At 39.9% G+C, this 13,834-nt stretch overlaps 1 protein-coding gene across 2 annotated transcripts in view; it reads right to left on the reverse strand.

The window, feature by feature from the left end:
* The window catches only part of trip4 (thyroid hormone receptor interactor 4), a 113,660-nt gene that overhangs the window by 1,443 nt on the left and 98,383 nt on the right, over nt 1–13,834 (reverse strand). The gene's annotated exons all lie outside the window — the stretch shown is intronic.

Consider the following 13,834-nt stretch of genomic DNA (forward strand, 5'->3'; position numbering starts at 1 on the left):
ACCACTGATTCTGAGGATCCTTCTGGTCCATTGAAGTTCATCTGATTGTGGACTTCACCTCAACAACGGAGCGTGATTAGCCACTCGCTCTATGATGTGTTACTACGGCGTATCCTGAAAGTGCTTGATGATTCCTGAGACGGTATTGATGGGTCCCAGCTGAATCGATTTGAAATGCAGATGGAGGTGGAGTGTGCAACACTTCAATCACTAATTCAAGTGATGAACTCCTCCTGACATCCTACAGTGAGTTTAGCCAAGCTGTGCAGCACTAAACGCACTGAAAATGATGGGATGGTACCACAGACGTATGTTTATAGGAATGTTTAACAAATTGTAACCAGGCAACAGTAGTAGTAGATACTGTAAACACAAGAGCTACCCTCAAAGGACATCACACTCTCCTTCCTGCATGAAACAGAACAAATCTACATTACATTCATAATAAATACTCCAAATACAAGTAGTACAGATCCACAAAGAAGGATACTTGAAGCAAACTAATCAATGTTTTCCAACACCATAATAATGGATCATATTCAGCAACTGGCAGTCTACTGTTATGAGGATGCTGCTAATAAAATTACTCCTGCAGTGAAATCTGTTCTTTTTTGCTCTTTTTTCAATTTCTGGAAAATACCAGTTTTAGTGATCATACATACAGTACAGACCAAAAATTTGGACACGCCTTTTCATTCAAAGAGTTTTTCTTTATTTAATGAAAATTGTGGATTGGGGCGGCCGTGGTGCAGCGGTAGGGCGATCGACCTATGATAGTCAGTTTACAGGTTCGATTCCCGCCATGAGTCCTTGCCTCTGGTGGGAGGTTGGCGGCTGTGTTTGGCAGCGAAGCCGCCACCAGTGAGTGAATGTGTGTGTGACTGGCTGTGACTGTAAAGCGCTTTGGGCGTTGTAGGTAGAAAAGCGCCAAGTAATGATGGCCACTCGTTTTTCTGTACTTAGCTGCTATTTTCTTGCCATAATACAAATTCTAACAGTCTATTCAGTAGGACTATCAGCTGTGTATCCACCTGACTTCTGCACAACACAACTGATGTTCCCAATCCCATTTATAAGGAAAGAAATCACACTTGTTAAACCTGACAGGGCACACCTGTGAAGTAAAAACCATTTCAGGCGACTACCTCTTGAAGCTCATCAAGAGAATACCAAGAGTGTGCAAAGCAGTAATCAAGACAAGATTACTACAAAGCAAGAAGAACCTACAATATGACATATTTTCAGTTGTTTCATACTTTCTTTTTATGTATATAATTCCACATGTGTGAATTCATAGTTTTGATGCCTTCAGTGCGACTCTACAATTTTCATAGCCATGAAAATAAAGAAAACTCTTTGAATGAGAAGGTGTGTCCAAACTTTTGGTCTATACTGTATATATATATATATTAGGGCTGCACGATATGAGGAAAACTCGCGATATGCGACATTAGTGATTAATATTGCGATAACGATATAATTTGCGGTATGTAAACAAATAACAAAACAACCAAAAACATAATTTCCATTTCACTGCAACAGTTTAAAAATCATACTCCAAATGACCCTCGTCGACATAGGAGGCAAACATCAAACATAAAAGGGCTCATCTGATTGATCAACAACGTTAACTGGTCCTTCCGATTGGTTAAACGCATAAATGGATTTATTTGATACATTAAATACTTCAAGCTGCCGTGAGTTTGTTTTAGCACATTTAAGGTAACCATTTATTGCGATTTTCACCGTCTTTTGCGGTATGCATATTGCACAGCTTAATGTCGCGATAACGATAAATTTGCGGTATATTGTGCAGGCCTAATGTGTATATATATATATATATATATATATATATATATATATATATATATATATATATATATATATATATATATATATATATATATATATATACACACACACACACATATATTTGTATTTATTTGTTGCATCTTAAAATTTGGACTAGGCTGAAGTTGGTGTCTGAAGTTTCCACTTTGACAATTAGGATTAGGGGAAAATCTAGATCACATTTGAACGGGTCCTACACAAAATCTAGTGCATGAATACAGTTGAAAGATATTTTACACAGGCCGGTCCATGAAAATATTGTCTGACATCAAACTGGTCCGTGGCCTGAAGGGACCACTGATATAAAGCATATAAGTACTTATTACCAAATAACATCCAGAAATGATTTACGATAGGAGAAAATTCCCATAATCAAGGAAGAACAGTCAAATTCAAATTAGCAAAGGAACGAACTGGAGTGTGCAACAAACATTGGAATAGTTGAAGGGCCGTATCATGCTATTCTTAAGCTTTTCAGAGTAAACCTTTTCCATACATATGATCATATATTTGGCACACTAAAGAATGTTTGTTTTAAATGAAATATTAGTTATATTCACAGCTCTTTTTATCTAGAAGTAAGACAATCTCTGAGGCTCCGCTTTTTGCTCTGTGTGAGTGCCGCCCAATTCATGATGTCAAGACGACAGCATGTTTGCATTTTGCCAATAGAAACAAACAAAATCTGAACTTTTGCAAAGATGGATATGCATATTGTGCACATAAAGAGTTTAGCTGATTCCAGCTAGGTCCACTGAGAAAAAGGGGTGTGTGCGTTATCCTGGTGGTGGGGCTGGCAGTGCAGACTCTTCCTGGAAGGGGCTGTTCCCCACTTTGTGACATTACAATGTGAAATATTTTCATGGGTTGGGAGGGGCTGGAGTTCAGAGCGCAGGTTGTTAGAGAAATACTCAGAAATGGATGAAAGGATCAAAATTCCACTTTGGGGTTGTTTTTGTGAAGAATAAATATTATAATACACTTAAACCCCAAAAAAGTTGATTTAGCATGATATAATGACTGATAATTGCTGTATATTGATAAGGGTGAACACGATTATTTTTGTTACTCAACTGCTAATAACAACAACAATAATAATAATAAAAACTGCTATTATTATTATTATCATTGCTGTTAGGGTATCATATTAATCTTGATAGTATAATTATAAGGTTTTTTCAAGAGGCAGGCTTCAATAAGTTACAATTCTTATTATATTGTTGTTATTTTTGCTATCATTATTTACAAGTTTGTATCATATTGATTGTATTGTAATTATTAGCATGTCTGAAACTAATTCAGTTAAGAAAACATTAACAGACCAACTTTTAATCTTCTATTTAAACCACTCTTGAAGCTCTAATCTTACAGCGAAAAGCTAACATTTCTGACAGCTTTAGGGAAAAAAAAAAAATCGAAATGTGCGAGAAAACCCAGGAGCTTAAGCAGAGGATATGAGTCTCATCACAGGACAGATGTCTGAGCTTATTGTGCTTGACGCTCCCAAAGGGGAAGAAAAACCCAACAGTGAGCAGAAGATGTTAAGAGTTGGTGCGCTCTGTTGGCGCCAGAGCTGTGAAGCATGATGGTCTATATCATCAGATGAAGTACAAAACATCCCCGACTTAATGAGTTTGGAGCGCACTATATAGGAGCTCAAAAGCTAAACTTGCGAGGCCTTATAGACCGATCCAGCCTCAGCCTTGATGCACTCGTCCCAGCTGTGTTTAGATGCCTCATTACTCCACACCTGTGTTTCATCTGTTGGTCCCCTCTTCCTGTTTCCTCTTACTATTTTTGGTTGTACACCAGTTAATCATCGTTCCTACCAGTGTGGAAGGAAGCAGTTTAAATGTGCTTTCTTTACGATAAACCTTTTCGATTCGAAGTAGCTTCTGATACTGTAAAAACTGGATTAAACCTTTGAAGTTCCACTCCGAACATCTGTAAAAGCGTTCCCAGTGTTTTTTTTTAAACAGGATTTTGCAGTTTTTAGACAAAATCCAAAAATATGTGTCGTTTTCTAGGACATAATTTCCTGTTATACAGTTGGGCAAAAATGTATTCAGTCAGCCACCAATTGTCCAAGTCATCCCACTTAAAAAGCTGAGAGGTCTGTAATTTTCATTATGGGTATACCTCAACTATGAGAGATAAAATGAGAATTAAAAGAAAACAGAAAATCCCATTGTCTGATTTTTAAAGAATTTATTTGTCATTTATGGTGGAAAATAAGTATTTGGTCAATAACAAAAATAACAACTAAACCCTGATTCACACCAGCGTCTGTTCCATAGTCTACTGCAAATGACTAATGTGAGAGCTCACCTGAACACAGGTGAGCTAATGAGTAAACCCTGGTCCATTTAAGAAATCAGACTTAATTCTCTTGTAAACAGAGAATGGTTTGCTCCTGTGAAAGCGAACCATTTCATATGAAAGTAGTGTATTTGAATCAAATCCACATGACTGTCCCAATGTGAAAGAAACTTGTGATCAGAGCTTAAACTGAAGTGGATCAAAACACCTGGAAACATCATTCAGTCCCAGAGAATTCTACTTTTTGAAGTTGGCATCATCTGAAATGAGCTTCAAAAGAAAGAAGCTTCAAAGAAGAAATTTGGTTCTTTTTGACTTTCATACACTGATAAATGTCTACAGACTCTTCTCTAAACCACTTGCACTGACTCAACAACTCTTTTGTAAGTGCTTCTTTTTGTCATTTGTGTCAGCTGTTTCTTTTCTATTAAAAAAGCCTTTCACTTCCTCCTTGCTTCACTTCCTTTCTGTGGTTTGTTGAGAAGCATGAATGCTCTTGAGGACAGGATGCAAATGTTAATGGGTCTGGTGTTGTGCTATATATATATATATATCTTGAGAACGATGCCGAAAATCTTAAGCTACGTTCATACAATTTGGGTGGCAGGAGCGGCCAGTTTCAATGTTAAGTCAATGTACAGGCGTGATCAGAGGTCCTGTGGCTCGTTTTGAGCGTTGGGCTAGTGGTTGGACGTGGAGGTCTGCAGCAGTGTGTTTCCCTTGTCCAGTTTAAATATCTGAACTTTGGCAAAAACGCTTCATAGGCCAAACTAGAGGAATAGTCTGATTGTTTTCCTCCTAAAGTTTATTATATTTTTGTATCTAGACAATGATAAAAAGGTTCCCTAATTTCATTCTTATTTTTTCCTCCTCGGACTAATGTGGGTCAGCAGGTTGTGAAACTGGATCACAGAGAGATGGAAGTACCGCTGAAAGCAGCTATCAGCTCCTAAAGGAGATGGCGAAGCTTATTGTACTTAGAGTTTCTAAATGATCTCATGAACCCAAAGATGGAGATGTGAGTAACGATGCTTTTGCAGACTTTTTCATGCATTGTAACTGAAATACTGTATATAGTCAATGCTTCCATGTAGGATTGACGCAAAACATTTTAGACAGTTGGTTCTCCCACATACATCAGGGACAACTCACATTTGGTGTGAACACAGCCGTTTGTAATGAGAACTTTTGTTAAAACTTGTATTTTCACTGAGGATTAGAGATACTTTAGATTAACTAATTAACAGAGAACATACATAAAGGTCACTGATTTAATATGACGAATAAAAAGGCAATATTTGAAGAACGTCTTTCAAGTTACGCTAATTTAAGGATGAATATCAGAAGTTTGCTTAAATTCACTTAGGTGTCTTCTAGTAACTAATTTTAAATGATACTTCTGTTAACCTTACTTAAATTAAGTTTCAGGAAAAAAAACTACAGGAATAACTATAAGATCCCTTTTTTAAATATTGCCTTTTTGGACATCATAAATAAGGCTGTATATTAATGGGTTGCCGCTACAGAGGTGTAAATTTCCTTTTGTGACACATCGTGCTCAAACGTTGAGTTAACCTTAGCGAATCTCACCTACTTCCAAACCTGATTATTGCTATTGTGCATTTCCTTTCTGTCAAAAATACTACAAATGAGGCAGACGCTGACAATTAATTGGAAAGCAAACACCTAACATTATCATTAGAAACTCTCAGCTAAAGCTTTTGCTTTTCTCATGTGCTGCTAATTGGTACGTTTATAAAGTGGACGATTATTGATGAGCCTCCTGCAATTTTATCTGCCAGTTGGGTGTGAGCCAATAAGTGAGAACAGCGTCAGCTCTTCGGGAAATACATGTTTTTGTGGCACCGTGTGCGATCGCAATAGCAGAAAGCTGTTGGAGAGCAGGAAATGAGAAGAGCTCCAAGCAGTTTCTAATAAACATTACACAATACGCTCATTTATCAGCACTCCTCAGTGATGTACCCAAAGAGCGTCATTATCTGTGCACGTCTGCATGTCTTGTGGGAATCCATCAGCGCAGGATTTCTTTATTAAACCTTTCTGATGGTGCGGTTAAACGATGCTCTGAGACGTGTGAGGACTCGCTGATGATGAGCCGGCTGCCGTTTCTGAGCCTTCAAACTCCCATTCAAGTGATAATTTCCCTGGTTATAACTTGACACTAACATATTGATGTCGTCTGTGGGTGAGAATGTTTGCAGAGCTGAAAGAGCAGAGAATATTGAGGAGGGGTTTTAACAAGTCGCAGCAGTGTATAAACAGAACCCCTGACCGGCGCTGACCTGCTAATCTAGCAAAACTGCGACCTTTCCCCCCCCCATACATGGGTTTCTGAAAATTGATCAGATTTCTCTATTAGAACTCGTGCTCCCCAACAATGCTGTGCTGCTTTGTCCTTTTCTCCATGAACCACCTCTGCTGGGTTTCGATTACTCGCAGCTGCACTGTCCTTAACTGCAAAGCAAACAATAAGCCTGTGTTTCACAGCCTCACACGAGCCTGTTTGTCAAACCGCAGAATTAGCTGGCTGGCTTCTCCACGGCAGAGAGCAAGGGGAGAAATGATACAAGTGTGACAAGCAGGGGAGGTGGTTGTCACTGGTGTTCTCTTTTCATGTTGTCACGTTGCTGCTTAACTCTGTGGGTAGCAGTTGCATAAACATGGTGTTTAGGAGAAGTGCTGTTTGCTCTCCATTTCCAGGCCTGTCTGCCTGGCTGTTTGTGTGTCTGTTCTGTCAGGAGAGCTGCCTTCATGCTGGAAAACCTCTCTGAAAGTTAAACCCCATTTTGCCTTATGCTTTAGTTGAGAATACTTTTTGAAATCCACCAAAATAAAAGTCTAAAGATGGCAGTCAGTCCTGCTTCTGTTTGACCCCTTTCCACTTTGTGCTCTAAAAGCAGCATCCAGTGCTGTTAAAAATGTGTGCGATTTCCAGGAAATGTTATGCATCTTATTGTTATGTGTCAAAACAAGGCGCACAGTCAACTCCCCTGGGAATACTTATCAGCGAAGACCGGAACTTCAAGGACAGCAAAGAGCTTTGTAATCAAAACACAATGTCTACAAAATAATCTAGCTCTTTCCAGCAAATCTGAGTCAGAATTATTGTGATATTGAGTGTTATGCATGTACTGTGGTGGAAAATGCCAAATCATTTGTTTGGTTGTTTCTTAGAGGTTGTTTGAGCCCACCCCTATCGACTAGGTGAAGGTAATCCGGGTTAAGTAAACACCAGTATGAAGTGTTGTTGCCCTCGCTGTCGCTCAGCGGTTGTGACACAGGCTGGGCTCTGTTGTGTCTTTTGTATGTAAATTCTTGGTATGGAGTCTGCAGGGGAGAACCTCCATTTACATTGTATTTATTTTCTCTTTATTCATTTTTAAGAATAGGTACTTTAGGTACTTTGTTCTTTTTTTATCCTTGGTTTTCTCTGAAGAATTATTTGCTTCTTCTATCTTATTGCTTTAATTTCTTTTGTTTTATCTCTGTAAATAAACCTTTTGGTTTAGGTTCACCCTGTCTGTGTTATTTTTGGGTTGCTCCAAATGATTACACCTAGTGTGGATGTAACAAAGTGGGGGCTCGTCCGGTATTTCACTCCGACTACCTGCTGTTTGCTCATTTGCAGAAATCCTTTTTATTCTCTGTCTGGCCTTGTGTACCTGTTTTGACCAGTGATAGCTGCAGCTTTTGGATGAAGAGACATTCCTCATCCGTCCTAGCCGAGAGTGCTGAGAGTCTGTTTGAGGGATGACCTTGGGTTTAGAGGAGCAAATACAAAAGTAAGGCTGAATCTGAATTCTACCCCTACGGCTTCCCCCTACCCCTCCAATTGTAGGGGCATTTAGAGCTGCAGTGGTGTCCGGAGGTCGTTGTAGTGACTAAGGACCCAGGAGGGTGTTCCTCATCGCGCTGGGCTGCAGAAGACAAACGCTGGGCCCTTATTGATCAAAATATAACCTCAACACAATGAATAAAAAAGGATTCGACAAGGCAGTGCAGATGACCATCTAGTGCAGAGGGGCTCATACGTCGATCGCGATCAACCGGTCGATCTTCAAAGACATGAGGGTTGATCGCAGGCCAGCAAAGATAAATGATCCAAAAAATAAAAAAGAACTTCGAAAAAATCTTTCAGCGAATCAAAATCCTCACAGAGAAGCACATGCCTCGATTGACATGCATAACGGCCAATCGAACATCATCTGATACATGCGTCACTGCACATGCGTGTTTAAATACACTGAGCGCAAATTCTGTCTGTCTTCAGAAAGTCGCTACTTGCCCCACGGCACGTCAAGTCCCTGGCAGAAGACCACTCCGGCCCACTGGAGTGTTTATTGAGGCCCGGATTGCCCTGCGTGCCTCCGCAGTTCTGGCTGGATGGATCCGAGCCCGCAAAAGCGGCAGTGTTTTCCTGTAGCACGCGCTCCCCAGGGAGGCAGCCGGGCTTTAGAAATGCCATGCTTCCCTCATTGCACGGTTTACAGCAGAGCATGAAATACGATAGTCACTGCTTTCTGTTTTTGTAATAAAACGCCTCATCTGTTAATACTAAAATATATCTTGTGTACTTTTACAGTGTAGTTTTTGAATTATCAGTATATAAACAATGCTATGTACTAATACTTCATAATACTAAGTCTATTAAACAGTATTATAGATTCAAAATACTATATATATATATATATATATATATATATATATATATATATATATATATATATATATATGAAAAGGTAGGTCTTTAAGACATTGTCATCTCAAAAGTAGCTCACATGCCAAAAAATGTGTGCAGCACCTCTGATCTAGTGTGTAATCCTATGGATAATGGTGGTAAACAGATGTTCACTGTTGTGATTGAGGGTATTCTGGATGTACTGCATGAAAAAAGTCAGTAACTCTGTGTCAATGTTGATGTAATTGAGTAACTGATAAGTAAAAGCAAAGAACCTTTTCATTATGTTCTGGAAAAAAACTTTCTAGCATTATTTCTGCAGCAAACAAGCTTCAGTCAGTTTTCTGAGTATGACCTCAGTATCATGAAACAACAACACAAACCTTCTTGTGCATAAAAAAAATAGCAAAAAAAAAACTATCCCAGTTTGTTTTTCAAAGATCCACCAAGGATCTTTCATGATCAATCGAGTTGTTTCGGGTTTTCTATCAAATCACCGCTCAGTTTAGCCTCTGCTTGTTTGGGACCTCAACTGAAGTGGAAAAAACAGAAGCAATGGGAGCGCTCCACAGTGGAAAAGCCAAAAACAGTGAAGACAGACTCTCACCCTGCAGTGAAAATGTGGTTTTTCCTCTGTCTGCGGCAGACAGCTCAGTTTTTTATGGAGCACAGTCCATTGTTGTGAGTGAAGCTGTCCCTTGAGAGCGTGCAGAGCGTACTGGAATTACTGAGGCTGGACCGGCAGACATCGCTGACAACATTTCAAAGGTGTGTAAAGCTAATCATTTTCAGTAGATTTACAACCATGAATACCACATTTGACATTTATGCAGTTACATAATCCACTTTTGGGATAAAACTGGTAATAGCGGTAGCGGCACAGGCAGCTCCAGAGCTGTTTTTACGTGTTTATAAAAATCTGTCCTGGTGGTACAGATGATGCTAGGACCAAACACTCTCCACATGTCTGATCCCTCTGCAGCTGTGCTTGGTAGAAGCAGTAAAATGGGTTCATGCCATACTTTGCTGGAAAAGTGTGGATGAGTAAAGGTGAGCACTTCTTGACAGTACTGCAGGGATCACTTTATCCATGGAGCAAGTCTGCTGGAACGTTCTAGCTTTAAATCATCTAATGTATTACTATTACGGAAAATGCTTTCACACAAGGAAAGCCATGCATGATTGCTAGATCTGAAGTGAAATGGCAAAAAAATATTCACTCTGCTTCATTTGAACCCAACCACCTACAGTCAAGACCATAAATATTTGGACAGAGACACACTGTTTCTAATTTAGTTTCTGTACATTACCACAGTGAATTTTAAATAAAACAACTAAGATGCCATTGAAGTGCAGACTTTCAGCTTTTATTCCATGGGTTGAACAAAAAGATTGCATAAAATGTGAAAAACTAAAGCATTTTTTAAACACAATCCCTTCATTTCATGGGCTTGTAAGTGATTGGACAAATGAAATAACTGAAAACAAAATGGACATTACTAATATTTGGTTGAAAAGCCTTTGTTGGCAATGACAGCCTGAAGTTTTGAACTCATGGACATCATCAGATGCTGGGTTTTCTCCTTCTGAATGCTCTGCCAGGCCTTTACTGCAGCGGCTTTCAGTTGCTGTTTGTTTGTGGGCCTTACTGTCTGAAGTTTAGTCTTCAACAAGTGAAATGCTGTTCAGTTGGGTTAAGATCAGGTGACTGACTTGGACATTCAAGAATTTTCCACCTCTTTGCTTTAATAAACTCCTGAGTTGCTTTGGCTGTATGTTTTGGGTCGTTGTCCATCTGTTTTATGAAACGCCGCACAATCAGTTTGGCTGCATTCACCTGGATCTGCACAGACAGTATGTCTCTGAACACCTCAGAATTCATTGGGCTGCTTCTGTCCTGTGTCACGTCATCAAGAAACACTAGTGTCCCAGTGCCACTAGCAGCCATGCCAATGCCACTGGGATGCTTTTTGTTTTGGCAAAGTCCAATCTAGCCTTCCTATTCTTGAGGCTTATGGGTGGCTTGCATCTTGCAGTGTACCCTCTGGATCTACTTTCATGCAGTCTTCTTTTTATGGTAGACTTGGAGATTGATACGCCTACCTCATGGAGAGTGTTGCTCACTTGGTTGGCTGTTGTGAACGGGTTCCTCTTCATCATGGAAATGATTCTGCCATCATCCACCACTGTTATCTTCCGTGGACGTCCAGGTCTTTTTGCGTTGCTGAGTTCACCAGTGCTTTCTTTTTTCCTCAGGATGTACCACACTGTTGATTTTGCCACTCCTAACACTGGAACAATTTCTGGCATGGTTTTTTTACTGTTTTTTCAGCTTAATGATGGCTCCTTTCACCTGCATGGAGAGCCTCTTTGATTGCATGTTGACTGTTCACAGCAAAATCTTCAAAATGCAAGCACAAGTCCTCTAATCAACTCCCGGCCTTTTATCTGCTTCACTCATAATGACATAACAAGGGAATTGCCCACACCTGCCCATGCAATAGCATGGAAGTCAATTGTCCAATTACGAGCCCATGAAATGAAGGGATTGTGTTTGAAAAATGCTTACGTTTTTCACATTTTCATGCAATCTTTTTGTTCAACCCATGGAATAAAAACTGAAAGTCTGCACTTGAGTGGCATCTGAGTTGTTTTATTTGAAATTCACTGTAGTAATGTACAGAAACTAAATTAGAATGTGTCTCTGTCCAAATATTTATGGTCCTGACTGTAAAAACGCAGTTACTCCAGAGAGAAAACAACTAACACTGTGTTCACATTGAACACAATGAACGTGTCAGAGACGTCCAGTTTTAATGTTACAAATGCGATCAGAGGTCCTGGGACACATTTTGAGTGTTAGGCATGGCGTGGCTGTCTAGCACCAGCGAGTTGTTGTTTCATCACGGCACGTGGCGGCACAATGTTTCCAGAGTTTAAATATCAGAATTAGGTGAATAACTTTTGTTGCGTTAACCAATCAGGGACTCAGGCCATGATGTGTTGATGATGTGATGAGCAGGTGGAGTCCAAAACCAACACAAAATGAACAGTGTGTTTGCATTCACAATTTTACTGAACCATACCAAGGTTCACTTGCACCACAGTAGCTGCGTTTACATGGGCAAAAGTAATCTGAAAGAATGCCTAATCAGAAAGAAAACGCATCATGTAAACAAGCCGTTCAGAATACTCTGCCCCGATCAGACTCGTTCGGATCAAAATTTCTTTCCGATCGAGATAGGTGGGTTATGGCGACTGTTTATCCGATCGTGTTGCATGTTGACGGTTCATTAAGATCGTGTGTCACTACTGCTCTGGTTTTACGTCATGCATAGACGGTGTTTCGCTCCAGAGAAAGCTGTGGAGCTCAAACCGACAGGCTGCTCTGCGGACGTCCGGTGCGAAGTGCCACTCTGCCTTTCCCCTCTCTTACACCCCTCACGAGGGGGGTGCCGGGGAGGAGCGGGACCCCGCACGGTCCTGGCTCGTGTGCCGGTGGATCGAACGAACTGTGTCTCTGAGCAGAGCAGCTGGATTAATAACTTTGTGTTTGAGGGGAGGATGCTTTGTTACGTGTGCGTTTTGTTGTTTGTGTGACTGCGACCCGTCCCGCCACTCTCGGTTAGCTGCTGTCAGGAGAACCGTGTGTCCAAGCAGAGCCTGGACGTCCAGCACACACAGCAGCTCTGGGGCGGTGTGCGAACTTTTCGAAGCAGAAATGTCGCTCAGTCCTTAGAATCTGTTCAAACAATCACGTGGATTTGTGTTTCCAGTCGTGTCCCGACAAAATAAAGGCTGATGTTATTCCTACATATTAACGTTCAGCCAAGCTGCAGATTGCGGCATATCCCGCACGAGTTTTATGTTCATCAATCAAAGCTAATGTTGTTAGCGTGTGTTAGCCTCTCCTGGGAGCTCCGTTCTTCCACAAAAAAGCACTGACCACATGGATTAAAAATAAAATGATGAGCGAACAGGCGCTTCATAATATTCACAACAATAATAAAAACACGCTCGGAAGATCGTCTCGTATATTACCGAGCTGCTGCATAAATGTATATGACAGCAAAGTTTAGTTTACTGTGGGACTCTTCCTTTTTCCGGTATTTTCAACACTACTGCGCATGCTCAAATGATTTATTCCGACCGAAAGTGTGACCATGTGAACATTTGTTCCAATCGGAAAAAGATTTTCTGGGCCCATGTGCACGGTTGAATTTTAACCCGACCATTGAGCCGATCAAGTTATTTTGCCCATGTAACCGCGGCTAGTGGTACAACATTTCCCCTGTTTGGTTTCCTCCAACATTTTGATTAGAGCTGACCGCTTTTGGATACAAATTAAAAAAAGTAATTCGTTTCCATCACAATTTTTTTCCACATTTTTTTCAATTTTCAACTTAGAAATTGAGTGAGTTTGTAGCTGAAAGATAGCTTTGTAAAAGTAACTTTGAGGCAAAGTACTTTAAGTACTTCAAGTAATCATTTAAAAAAATACCTTCCACACAATTTTACAATTTTTTAGTAAATCTTTCCATACACATTTGTTTAGGTGCATCCCCAAATCTAAATGTGTTTGTAAATCTCAATTTACATAATAAATAATTATAATAAATATATTAATATTTTGTTTGAGGGGGTTACTTCAAACACCAGCACAGCTACAGTGGCATAGATGCTGATCTAAAAAAAAGAAGAAAAAAAGTTAGTTAACCTAATCAAACAAGCCTCTCTCCCTTATCAGTTAATGGAGCCTTACTACTATTGCAGAAACAGTAATTAGTTACATTACATGTCATTGGACAAAGTAAAAGTGTTAATAATTGTATTTATTAACACGTGTTAAGAAATGCAGCACAAATGGCGAGCAATATTGGATGCATCACAATGGAGCAGAGCAGGAAGCTTGTGGCCTTCTAATTGTATTTTCTACGTCACAAATATGCTCTTTTTCAAATGGCA

The sequence above is a fragment of the Oryzias latipes genome, chromosome 3, assembly GCF_053564925.1.
Source record: "Oryzias latipes strain Hd-rR chromosome 3, Olatipes_Hd-rR_3.1".
NCBI lineage: Eukaryota > Metazoa > Chordata > Actinopteri > Beloniformes > Adrianichthyidae > Oryzias > Oryzias latipes.